Source organism: Canis lupus, chromosome 17 (genome assembly GCF_048164855.1).
Source record: "Canis lupus baileyi chromosome 17, mCanLup2.hap1, whole genome shotgun sequence".
NCBI classification, from domain to species: domain Eukaryota; kingdom Metazoa; phylum Chordata; class Mammalia; order Carnivora; family Canidae; genus Canis; species Canis lupus.
In genome coordinates this window covers 1,361,325-1,375,401 of record NC_132854.1, presented here as the reverse complement: position 1 = coordinate 1,375,401, position 14,077 = coordinate 1,361,325, and positions in this window count along the sequence as shown.

The following is a 14,077-nucleotide window of genomic DNA, read 5'->3' as shown; positions in this document are numbered from 1 at the left end:
AGCGGGAACGTGGTCAGCAGCCCTCCACGTGTTGCAGACAATCGTGGAGGGAACAGAAAGTAGCTTTGCCCTTACCTGATGGTCAGCTACCCTTCAGAGTTGGCCGCTCCTGCCCAGGACAGCATGGACCTTGGCCAGGGATGCAGACCCCAGCTTTCCCTTCTCCCAGCTGCAGGGATCATGACTGACCTGCACATGTGTCCCTCTACATTAACAGGTCAATGTAGTGAGCGCTGCAGAGAGGCATGCTGTTAGCTCGCGAGAGAAGGCAGCCATAGCTCCTGCTGCCTGGAGATGGGAGAGCATGGAAGGGCCTAAGGACAGACCCAAGATGGGCAATCTGAGGAGGCCCCAGCACCTAACCCTGGAAATTGTTGCAGGGTGGGTGCCATAGCCCTAGAAGTCTCAGATGTCTGCAGGAATGGTCCAAAGTCCTGGGTCCTCTGGATAAGTTGGTTCTCTAGGACACACACAGTTCACACATTGACCTGTCCCTGCCCACCCACCAGGACTGTCTGGAAGCTACCTGAGCCAGGAAGGCCAGGAGGAAGGAAGGCCACCTGGAAAATCAGCTCTGCTTTCTCTGTTCCATGCAAAGGAAAGAAAAAAAAAACCTCTCCAAACCAGGACTTCTGTGACGCGCTATCAGACTTCTGGACTGGAGTGAGCTGCCGGGTCCCCCGGCCTGTGACCTTCTGCTCAAACACAAATGAAGAAACAGGCACCTGTTTCAAGAGTCACACTTCTCTGTCCTTGGCTGGCTCCTTGGAATGGAGCGGTGATTGCTCATCTGTGCGGCTGACATGCTGTCTGTGAAGAAATCACACACTTTAGGCCAGTGACCAGCCCACTGTGATTGACCGGAAATCAGAGAGTGCTTTATGATGTCCTTGACAGGGTCTTCTGAGAGGACGCTTGAGCCTCCATATTTTAAGACTGTCCTAAAGACCTGTTCAAACCTCCATCCCATGAACATGGGAATACTGGGAAAGACCCTTTGGCTGAATCCAAGGCACAAACACCTGATCGTCCCATGTTCTCCTAATTAAATGTATTGTTTTATTTTAATAATAAGTAATGAAAAAGAAGCAGTTAGCTACTATTAAAGGTTTTAAATCACCTTTGAAGTCTGAGAATTCAGTGTCCCAGAATACCTCCAATTAGAGTCTTACCTGAACCCAAAGGATGGAGAGGTGGAGGAGACTCGTACACTCCAGGCAATCATGCGCGTGCGTGCAAGGCCTGTAGTCTGTCACTAAGGTCCTTGTCTGTTTTCAGTGTCCTCTTGTGTCACTGTGTCAGCTGTACACGCCATGCAAGCCCCAGGAGGAACCTACAGGAATCTCTCTGTGCAAGTGCATTTGTTTCCCTTAAGCAGGTGTATAAACCTTCACCCCCAGGAACATATCCCCCAACACCAATCCAAATTTGCATTTGAAGCATCATGTTGTCTTTGAATCTTTGCAAATATGAGATCAGAGCTTCTTTGGATGCACAAGACTTAGATGCATCTGCTTCCTCTCACACAATTCTAACTTCCCAACAGGAGTGGAAAAGCTCAGCCCCAGAATGAGAAATTGAAGAATGGTGCTATTCTGGTTTGCAGGACAACAGGAGGTGGACAGAGTCAGTGCTGCTTCCAGGTGCAATGGTTTATCAAAGGTGTGTGTTTAGGGCATTGGGAATTGGATGCCCGGCCCCTGCCAACCATGGCCCCTCCTCGGACTGGGCACCCTGTGGCCTACACCTGCCGGAAAAATCAGGTGCTCCGCAAAGGAAGAGCAAGCGGTCCCTGAGCCAGCCCCAGCCCAGCCGTCCTGCTGCCACAGACCCACAGGCTGCCTCAGAGCTGAGTTCACAACCTGCAATTAGGCAAACTCTGGGGAAAGCCGGCTAATCTGTTCTGGCACCTTATTTAGCCCACATGCTACCTTGTCAAGTATATCAGGTTGATTTGGACAAATTGTTTTTTTCCGACATTTTCCTTAAAAGTCATAATAGTGCAAAGTAACATGAGCAATAGAGGTATTTCCCCCCTGCAACTGAGATGAATAATCCTTCCTCTTATCGCAGTGTGGCATTGTGGCCAAATCGAAACTGGGTCCTCTTATGTGAGGTCCACCTGTGTTCACAGAGTCTGGAGGATCCAGGGAATCAACAGGGGAAGGAGGGATGTGGACAGAAGTGCTGAGCCACCCATGGGGTGGATGAGAAACCACATTTCTGCCACACTCACCTGCCAGACCCCAGAGCCATCCGTCTATGGAGGCCGGTGTGAGGAAGCTGCCTGCAAACCCAGTGGGACCTTGGCACCCAGGAGACACCCAGGTGGGGCTCAGGAAACGGTCAGTCTGCCTTTTATCCAAGTGGCCCAAGGGAGTCAGGCAGCAGCGGGATAGGAGCCACTCACGTGCATGCCTGATTACATTGGAATTCCCTAGGATAAAGAAAATATTAAAACTGCAATAAAAGAGGGAGAAGCTTTATAAACATGTTATCTATAAAGGAAAGACACTCAGGCTGGTACTTGATTTTTCAACTGCAGCATTAAACACAAGGCAGCAATAAACCAGTATGCGTAGAGTCTCAGGTGAAAGGGTTATAATTTACACGATTACTCAATCATGGATCAAACGTAAGAGCGAAGGAAAGGAGTGTCTGGATGCACAAGGCCTCAGAACCGTGAGCTTCGTCCTAAGGAATTACTCAACAGGGCACTCCATGCAAAGGAAAAGTGAATTAGAATAAAGAACCTCGGATACGGAAACACGTGGTGTACCTTGCACCGAGTCTAGTTGCCCATCGATGACATCGTTGTAAAGTTGCTTGTAGGGGGAGCCCACAGCGGGCGCACCCCGTGCCTTTGGGAGCTGGAGATAAACCCGCCCCTGTTCCTCCATCCTGACCAGAAGCGGGATCTTCTTACAAATTGATTTTCCTGAGTGTCACTGGTTACAGAAATGCAATTGGGTTGTTCATATTAATACATAGTACTAAAGGTTTACACGTGTCATGCATTCTAAAACATGTTCTTAGTTTTGGCAGAGATGCTGTATATCTAAACTGTCATAGAAATACATTTTCTTATCTTTTATGCTGATTCAATGTTGAATTGAAATAATGATGGTCTGCATTTTATTTTATTTTTTGTAAAGATTTATCTATCTTTATTTTAGAGAGAGAGTGAGCATTAGTGGTTGGGGGGAAGGCAGAGCAAGAGAGGATCTCGGGCAGACTCCCTACCGGGCCTAACTCAGGGCTCGATCTCACAACCCTAAGATCAAGATCTGAGCCAAAACCAAGAGTTGGATGCTTAACCGACTGAGCTACCCACATCCCCTTGATGGTCTGCATTTTAGATTTTGTATTAATTTTACAAGAAAAAAATGTAAAATATTTTACTATTGACAGTGGGATTTACTACAGTTTGGGATTTTTTTTTTTTTCTTTCTGCTATCGTTGACTTAAGAATGCTTTTTTCCACTCTTACTTGAACAAGATTTTCTGGAAGATACAGATTGAATCTTATCCAATGCTTCTCTGGGAGTTTCGGGAAGATTGCAGGTATGGCTTCCTCCTGTGACTGCGAGGATGGTAATGACACTGTGTCTCAGGTAGGCTGTGGTCACTTTGCTTGCTTCGGCTTAGGACTGGTGCACTGATGCCTGTGAACAAGCTGGCCCGTGAGTTTCGCAGGGGATTCTGTTTTCCCATAGGCACCAAACTGCTTGTTGATTCTACTAACATTTTTAAAGTCCAAATCACTCCCAAACTTGAGATGTTCCTTCTTCTTGCCACACAAATATCACCAGGTCTTTCGCTTACGGACATTCTTCACTCACAAAAGAAAAGGAATCACAAATGAGGGGCAGCCAGAGAAGGAGGCAGCTGATGAGTGATGAGCGCATGAAGGTGAAGGCAGAGGAGAGGGGGTGGTGCCCAGGACTCCTGGCCGAGAGAGGGACCCCGGCCTCTGGAAGGTAGGCCCCACCTGCGTGGGCTGCTTTCTCTGGGCGCCAAAAATTTGTTTGCAGTAAATCAAATGAAGTTCAAATTCCTTCCCAGAGCTTTCCGTGAAGAAGCCGGGCTCCATGTAATGAAAGTTGCACGTATCCTCATTATGGTCGACTCGGGCACAATGCGCCAACAAGTGTAAACGCTGTGTGGTACGGCTCTGGGTGGTGAGGTGTTCGCCGGGTCTCTGGCAGGGCGTCCAGGGAGTCCTCTGTGCTCTGGCCTGGTCCAGATTCCTTATCTACTCTGTGCAGGCCCTCTGGATCCTCCTGTGCTCCACACTAATCTCGTCTTAAGCTGTTCTGTGCAGGATATTGCCTCCCCGTGTCAGGGACCTCATTGCTATCTGCATAAAATTCTTGGCCTCTCTCTGCAATTACTCAAAGTGCACATGAAGCACCACATCTCTATCGATTACTAAAGAGGCTTTTCTCTCCTCCAATCACCTCTGCAGAGCAGAACCACGGCTGGTGAATTTGGCAGTCCCCGGCATTCTCTCTTTTCCTGAGTCCTCTGTGTTTCCTGGTCAAAGGTCGATGTGCCGTGATGATAATGATCATAACGGTAAGTTAACATTTATCTAATCTCATTATGTGCCAGAGCCTGCGCTAAGAGCCATATATCCATAATCGCTCATTTCCACAGCCTCATGAGACCTAATTTTACAGATGAGGACACTAAGCCCCCAGAGCTGGCCGAGGACATGGTTTGCTTGAACAAAGCGCCCGTCACCACTTCTCCTGCCCGGCACACACGAGTCCTCCAGGACACAGTAGCCAGGCCTCGTTTCTGAGCTGTTTCACACCCACTGCCCCTGGAAGTGGCAGAGGGGCAGCTGGCGAGGGTCACTGCAAGGCTGCAGGACTGGCTGATGCTGCTGGGGAGGGTCACATGGGGACAAGTGAGAGCCCTGGTCACAGGTGCTGGGGTGGAGCTCAGGTGGACTCCAGAGAATGGAGCCCTAGGCAGGCGCACCGTGCGCGGGGGGGCACAGGGAAGTTCTGTCTGGACGGCAGTGGGAAGAAGGGGAGCAGGACGGCAGGACCCCAGAGGCCAGTTGCTCCCAGGTGCTCTGGTGCCGGTGGCCCTGCAGAGAAGGCTGGCCTTGGGAGATAGGGCCCAGTGCCCTACGGTGCCCCGGGAGAGCTCTTGGGGGAAATGGCTCCTTTCAACCTCAGGGCTGCCAGGGAGGGCCCAGCTGGGAGCAGCCAACCTGGCGGCGCAGGCGGTGCCCCACCACCCACCACAGGGGCCCAAAGGTGGACCTCACTGGACTGGGGGAAAGAACGTGGTGGGCCACATGCCCTGGGAAAAATCACCTTATATTCACCATGGCAAGAGCCAAAAGAAGAAACATTTGGCTGGCAAGTGGGTCTACAGAGCAGTCTATGAAGATTGATAGGACAGACCGTCCTCTGTGCGGTCTACACCAGCTCTTCCACCTGGCCCTTCCCAATGCCAACACCTGCCAATTAGCGGTAAGTCCACCCACTGGTCCCAGGCAGGACTAGCGGGTCTTGTGGTGGTGTGATTTTTCCAGCTGAGTGTCGAGAGCAAGCTTCCTGCTGCAGAAGCTCACATTTATCTCTCTTACCTGTCAGCCACACCAGGGAAGATGGACACCAACCTTGCCGGCTGCTGACCACATGCCGCGGGCCAGTGCTCACACTGGATGTCCAACCACACCTTCTGCATGTGATGGCCACTCCCCAGGAGAACAGCTTTTCTCCAAGTGGAGCACACATGGCCCTGTTTAGGGGATCTGCCTGAGAACACCTTTGCTTCCTTCCGGAGCTCATCCTAAACTAACTTTGTTGCCCGCCTGCGCCCTCTTCCTACCGTGCTGGTAGGGTTGAGGTGAGAGACACATCCTGGGCTTTCCCTGGCAGGCCACAGAGAAGGCAATGCCTCTGCTGGAGCTGAGAGCCAAGGCGGGCCAGCCTGCCAAGCTCATAACATGACTTGGAGGAAACCTGCTCCTTCTGTCCCAGACCTAGTGACAAGGGGGGCGCTAAGGAGAAGGCCTCCCGTCTCCTGGAGGGTCTTGCTGCCTAATCAAGGGGCCAGGCAGGAAAGAAATGGCCCTATCAGGACATGGGTATAGGGGGCCAGAGGTGGTCAGGCAAGCAGTCTGTACTCACTCACCTTTGAAATGCCCAGCAAGGCAGGTGGAAGGCCAGCGGACACTGTCCATGCCCTGCCCGGCCCAGCCTGCCAGGACTGGAGAGTGCACACACCCTGCCACTCTCTGTATGGTCATGAGTGTGGAGCATCTTCTGGCTTTGCTTCACGTGGGTGGGAAAATGTGAGTTAATTTTTCTAAATTGTCTCCTCATCTGACTTCTAAAAAAACAAAATGTGTACCCTTGTATCGTTCATGGCTCCTAGGCCATCTATTTAACTAGCATCTACTGAGCACCTACTATGTGCAATCCATGACGAATGGGTCTAAGAGCACACTAGTGAGGAAAATGAGTCACTTTGAGTCGAAAGAGACAGGTTCCTTAGAGCTCTGCCCTTCTGCCACTCGCCAAACGCTGCGAGCCTGCAGCCAGCAGAGCGCTAGGACCACATGCCGACAGGTGCTTGGCCCAGCCCCTGCATGGACAGGCACAGGAGGTCATTACAGGACCTACAGAGATTGCCATGCAGCTAAGTGCTGGGGGTGGGAGGGAGCAGTTTATATTGTATCTCCTGCCCAAAACTCTGATACAATCCTTACATCAGCTCCTTTGCATCAATAACCAAGAAATGTAAGCAAAAAAAATTGACCTAGAAAGAAAGCTCAAACAAAAGGATATAAACTTTCAAATGGTATCAAAGTCCTCACCTACTGTTCCAAAACTAATTATCTCAAATTTAGTAGCTTAAATAATACATGTTGTTGTTGCTGTTGTTGTCGTCGTCGTCGTTGTCACATAGTTTTTGAGGGTCAGGAGTTGTAACTCAGCGTCCCTCCAAGGGATTTCAGCCAATGTGGTGGCCAGCCAGGGCTACATCATCGAAGGCTGGACCAGGTTGGAGGCAGCTCCGCTGTGGGCATTTGCTACCTCTGTTGCTTGCCCACGGCCCTGTCCTCAGGATAGTATGAGCAGCCTCCAGACAGGACACACGTCACAATGTCTGTAATGACCTAGATTCAGAAATGCCACAGCATCGTTTCTGAAATATCCTATTGGTTACACAGGCCAGCTCCACCCTTCGTAAGAGGCTTTAGTTTTAGAGCAGTTTTAAGTTCACAACAAAATTGAGGGAAAGGACAGAGATGTCCCACATCCCCAGCTGACTGGGACAGTTGTCATGACTGAGCGCCCAGAGTCCACAATTCACATTAGGGCTCACTTGGGGTGTCGTGCCCTCCATGGGTTTGGACAAACGTGTAATGACGTGTCCACTGTGACAGTGTCCCACAGAGTGGTCCTGCTGCCCTGACATCCTTCATGCTCCACCAGTTCATCCCCAACCCCTCCAATCACCCATCTTGAACTGTCTCCACAATTTTGCCTTTTCCAGAACATCATGTAGTTGGAATCACAGGATGTAGGCTTTTCTGATTGGCTTCCTTCACTTACTGATGTGTCTCTTCAGGGGTTGAGGGCTCATTTCTCTTTGGTGCTGAATGATAACCCATTGTCTGGACAGACCATAGTTTATCCACCCGTCACCCATGGAAGAGCATCTTGGCTGCTTCCCAGTGTTCAGGCCATCGCTTCACAATGCTGGAGAGGAACACAGGGAGTTTCCAGGAGAGGAAGAGGAATCATTGGGCCGCCATAGAGAGTGGCCAACAGAGTTGGCCCCATTCCACATGCCTCCTACATGTGCAACACACCCAGCGCTTTCCAAGACCTACAGCAGGTGCAGCGCAAAGTCCAAGATTTCATGAGCTGAACTAGGTCCAGGCCTGCACCGTGGTCCTCAGGAGTGGTCCTTATATTCAGCACCCCGAACACAGCTCCTCTCATTAGGAAGATCCTCAAGACAGAGAGACATGGACAGGACAGCAGGGCACAACTGCCCTAGATACTCAAAGCAATCTCTATGATACATGAGATTCCTTTTCCTGTTTTTTGTTCTTCGTCTGTTTGTCTGGCTATTAGAGTCCACCATGTAAAACAGACTGTCCTTTTCTCCCCTGAACTGCCCTGACACTTTTGTCAAAGACCAGCACAGATCAACAGATCTGTCTGGCGCTTCACGGTACCACACCACCTAGATTACAGCCGCTCTGCAGTGAATCTCGAACCTAGGCTGTCTGAGCCTCCAGCTTTGCTCTTTTTCAAAATTGTTTTGGATACTCTCACTCCATATTAATCTTAGAATCAGTTCATCAACATTTGTATCCGTCTATATCTCTCTATCATCCATCAATTTACCTATTGATGCATCAACCAATCTGTCATCTATTGATCTATCTTGATTCGGGCAGAACTGGCATCTTCACAATACCAAGCCTTCCAATCCAGGAATCCCCACTCATGTAGCTATCTTTGTTTCATTTATTAGCATTTTGTAGCTTCAAGCATACGTATCCTGCACATTCTTCACATTCTTTGGCTGTGTGTATATCTAAGCATTTCTCTCTTTTTTGGGTGCAAAGTAGTTCTTCTTGAGTCTAGAAAGTTGGTTCCCTGTGCACTCTCCAGCCTGCAGGGACCCGTTTCACAGTCCTCTTGCCAGAAATACAACCTTTCTTTCAAAGGTTTTGCTGCTATGCCCAAATGCTGTTCCACACTCAGACTCCCTCACAGCAAAGCTGGAGGGTGAAGAAGGAGACAGGAGGACCTCCCTGCCCTGGCAGCAACCTGCCTAGTATCTTGTCCAGAGTTGTCTGCTGTGATCAGGGGAGAAGTGATTACAGCAGCATACTCTATTGTGGCTAGCCCAGAGGTCCCATGGGAAGATGACTCGTCACAAATGCAAATGTTTAATTGACAAGGGGATGTTTAACTACTCTGTTTTTCTTGGGTCACTTTTGATAATTCATGTCTGTGAAAAATATGGTCCATTTCATCTAGTTGTCAAATTTATTGGCACAGGGTTGTTCACCATATTTATTTATTACTAGCTTTTCATTAGCTGGTCTACAGAGATTTCTTCCTTTTATTCTTGGAATTGGTCACTTGAGTCTCTCTTTTTTAAAAAATCATCATTGGGATCCCTGGGTGGCGCAGCGGTTTAGCGCCTGCCTTTGGCCCAGGGCGCGATCCTGGAGACCCGGGATCGAATCCCACATCGGGCTCCCGGTGCATGGAGACTGCTTCTCCCTCTGCCTGTGTCTCTGCCTCTCTCTCTGTGCGTGTGACTATCATAAATAAATAAAATTTTTTTTAAAAAATCATTATTACTGACTAGTCTAACTACAGACTCATACTTTTACTGATTTTTTTCCCCCAAAGAGCTGAGTTTTGGCTTCAATGTTTTCTAACATTTATTTTCTATTTCACCAATTTCTGTTCCTTTTTTTATCATTTATTTCCTACTAGTCACTTTCAGTCAAAATTGCTTATTTTTCACTAATATCTCAAGTTGTTAACTGATCATTGAATGTAGATATTTCTTCTTCTCTGATATATGAATTTAACTCTGTAAATTTCCTTCAAAGTACTGTTTTAGCTGCATCTATTAAATTTGATATGTTGTATTTTCATACAATTCAACTAGAAATATTATTTCATTTTCTTTGTGATTTAACCTGTGGTTTATTTACCAGTGTGCTGCATAATTTCCAAATACTTGAGGAATAGCCTCGTTATATTTCTGAGATAGACATCTAACTTAATCTCATTATGGCATTCTCTCTCAGGCCACATTCAGACATTTGGTCTTACTTGAAGAATTTATTTATTTTTTTAAAAGATTTATTTATTTAAAAAAAAGATTTATTTATTTATCATCAGAGACACAGAGAGAGGCAGAGACACAGGCAGAGGGAGAAGCAGGCTCCCTGCAGGGAGCCTGATACGGAACTTGATCCCGGAACTCTGGGACCACGTCCTGAGCCGAAGGCAGATGCTCAACCACTGAGCCACCCAGGTGTCCCTACTTACAAGAATTTAAATTAAATACAACCTCTGGGGCAGCCTGGGTGGCTCAGCGGTTTAGCGCCGCCTTCAGCCCAGGGCCTGATCCTGGAGACCTGGGATCGAGTCCCGCATCGGGCTCCCCGCATGGAGCCTGCTTCTCCCTCTGCCTGTGTCTCTGCCGCTCTCTGTGTGTCTCTCATGAATAAATAAATAAAATCTTAATAAATAAATAAATAAATAAATAAATAAATAAATAAATAAATACAACCTCTGTCAGATTTCAATCCTCTTCAATCTCTTGAGGCTTGTTTGAGGCTCCAGCATACAGAATACACTAGAATAGCACAGGCACTTGAAAATAATTTGTATTTTGCTGTCGTCGGGTGTGTCATTCAAGAAATATCAGCAAACTCAAGAAGGTTGTTGTATTGTTTAGATCTATTTCTTGTTGTTGACTTCTGTCTAATTCTTTCATAAGTTGCTGACTCGGGGATATGCAATCACCAGCTACAACTGTGGGATTTCCCATTTCCCCCATTAATTCTATCTACTTTTGCTTCATGTATTTTGAAGCTCCATCATGATGGAATTGACACTTAGATTGTTGTATCTTTTTTCTTAACTGACCCTTCTGTTTACATTTCCTTCTTTAGCTCTCATGATGCTTTTTATCTTGAAATCTATTTTTCTGATATTGCTATAACCACTTGAGCTGTTTATGCTTCATGCCTGCGTGGTGTATCTTTTTCCATCTGTTTCCATCATCTATCTGTGAGTTTGCATGTAAAGTCAGATTTCTGGGAGAGCAGGGTGTTGGGTATGGTGTTTGTGTCTGTCTGAAAACCTCTTCTCTCTATGTGAAGTGTGGAGTGAGCTAACACTTGGTGTCAGGATGGGCACAGTTGTCTGGGTGCTGTCATTTCCTACCTGTCCCTTCTGGGGTTTTGTTATTGTTTCTCTTTCTCCTTTCAGGCCTCCTTTGGATTATTTACATGGCTGTCATGGGGACTTGAGTGAGGTTTAAGTCATCTGGATCATCCAGAAAATAACAAGGTGACCTTGGATGCCTCACCAGGTGCCTGGAAGAAGGAAAACAAAATTCTCTCTGGAGGAAGCAAACATTAAATTAGGCTCAGGTGGTCTCTACAGATACCTATGTGGTGCACACGCACACATGCATATATGTACACATATATGAAAAAATATATAGAAGTAAACCGGACAAATATTTCTATCTAAAGTGAAAACATAGAATTCCATAGACTTGACACCTGCTTTAGTCAGGACCCACGTGCAGAGAAGTGAATGCACTCAGGCAAACATGAGCAGGAATGTGGGAGGCCCCCTAAACAGAGGGTTGTAGGTAGACTCTAGGACAATGCACAAAATACCTTGCACAAGGGGCTGTCCCAATGCAACATTCCCCTGCCACTGACAGGGAAGGGGTGCCTCAGCCTTCTTCCTGCCCGCCTGAGCTTCAAAATCAGGCCCTACACAAGGGCATCTGACGACTGGGGCATCCAAACCTCAGCAGGGACCTGAGCTGCCAGAGAGCATGCAGGAAGGGAGAGGGTCGTTTCCTTGACTCTGACAGCCAGGAAGGCCCCTGAGAAGATGTGGAAGTGGGCTCTTCGTAAGGCTCTATCCACCTGCCCGGAGCCCTCGTCTTCTGTGGGTGGGGCCTACAGGTAACATATGCAGAGACCAGGGGCAGGGCCGTCTACTGTGGGTGAGGTATAAGGTAACACAGGTGGAGGGTGGGGGGGAGGGCTGTCCTCTGTGGGTGGGAAATACAGGTGACACGCGCACAGACTGGGGGGCGGCTCCATCTTCTGTGGGCAGGGTGTACAAGTAACACACACAGACTCAGGGGGAGAAGCACCCCGTCTTCCGTGGCTGGGGCTACATGTGACCCATGAAGACACCATCACTGCCCGAATCTGAGCAGATAGCAGAAGCTCCAGCTCTCTTGCTCAGGGTCATGTCCTCAACCAGCCACGGAACAAGGCACAGTACCTCAATCAGCAGCTTGGAGGGACACAGGTGAAAATCTCCAGGAGAGGAGGTGAGCCTTCGATCAAGCATGGGCCACTTGGTGGGATGGAGCCAACAAGCAAGGCGTCCGGGGCGCACGCGGCCCACTGGGTCAGCTCCAGCAGCATGGCAGAGACAAGGAAAGATGTGAGCCTGTAAAACACAGGACTTTCCCCTGAGCACCTCCGAGGGCAGCCCCAGGACGGGGGCACTGTCAGCTCTCGGTCAGAGCCGGGCGTCTCCAGGTCGGGTCTCCTCAGGGACAGCTCACTCGTATGCAGTTGGGTGAGCCCTGCCTCGGAGCCAACCTTGGCAGGAGGGCTGCCTGGGGACACTGCAGGGATGCGCTGTCTGGAGCAGCGGGGGTCCTGCCTCCCAGGGACCAGTGCCTCAGGCCCAGGGCAGAGAGGACAGTCGTGCCCAGAAGGGAGCAGACACACCCAGGGAAGGCTGGGAGAGGGCAGTCGCTAGGAAGGACCCGAAAACAAAAGGTAAAGTTAACACAGTGTAATGATAGTGCAATTTCCAAATATTATGTAAGAGGCAGCCTCAAGACAAATATTTTTGAATTTCTAATGGAAAAATAACATTTCTTTTATTTATTTTTTATGTATTTTTGAGTGTTAACAAATAGTTCTAGTGATAATTAGCATCTTTGTGTATTTATTGAGAACCAGCACTAAATCTGTATATTTACAGAAAAGTGCCTTCGACACAGATAATAGCACAATTCCATGTTTGTGAATTGACAGTTTTCTCTAAACAGAGAGTAGAAATTCAGCAATTATCACTACAGCTGTTTGTTAAAATTTGACAATAGATAAATAATGACTAGAAATCAATCTTTTCATTAAAATTCAAGAAACAAAAATATCTAAAGGAAGTTTATTATTCCTTTAACAAGTCCAGGCCAGTCTATAGGAAACTCCTACACATACATTTTGGCATCATTTCCATTTCTGTGGACTCACAGCAGTCGGACCCACAGCATCCAGGGTTTCTCGCAGATGTGCATGGCGCTGGAGATAGGGCGAGACCAGACCCCTCACCCTCCTCACCTTCATCTCCATGTCCTAATGGCTGAGGCTGTGCGCATGACTCACACTCACACAGCTGCACACCCACGCTCACATACTCACACATGCACCCTTGTACATCTGCAACTCACACTTATACACACATTCTCACATATTGGCTCATGCACACCCACACACTCACACTTGCACAAATCTGCACACCCACACATTCGTGCACATGCATTTGCACACTCACATCCTTGCACGTGTGCACACGCATATACCTGCACACGTATACACCTCACATTCACACTCTCACACATGCTCACCTTTACATACACATCACACACATGCTCACACATTCGTGTTCACCACTCACAGTTCACTCACACATCTGCACACTCACACGTGCTCACACATTCACAGTCACACATCTGCACACCCACACAATCCATTGCACATATTTGCACACTCACATGTTCATACTCTCACAATTCACACACATATTCACACACACATACACACATTCACTCACTCACAGATGGTGCTTGAGCTTTAAGTGTTCACATTACTTATTCTCTCAATTGACTGGAGCAGCAAATGTGTTCTTGCCCCAGATAACCCCTCCCTCTTCCAAACAAACAAACAAACCGGTTTGTGTTGTAGACATTAATTCATTGAAAACATTGGGTTAGATATAATCTGAGAATTATTTGTGCTATGGGCTCTTATTACAAAGAAAAGGCAGGAATCACAAACAGCGCCAAGATGGATGAGTGTGATGAGCCACATTTTATTCAGCAGTAGAAGGGGAGGAATGCTGCTCGCTGTCAGTAAATGCAGACAAGCTCCACTTCGCAGGATGGACGAGGATGGACGACAGGTATTTGCCTTCTTACCAGGGATGGGTCAGCCTGTGGCCGAGCGAGCAATGATCGGCAAAGGTCTTCTTCAATAAGATTTCTCGCAGGGTTTCTGCCTGATTTT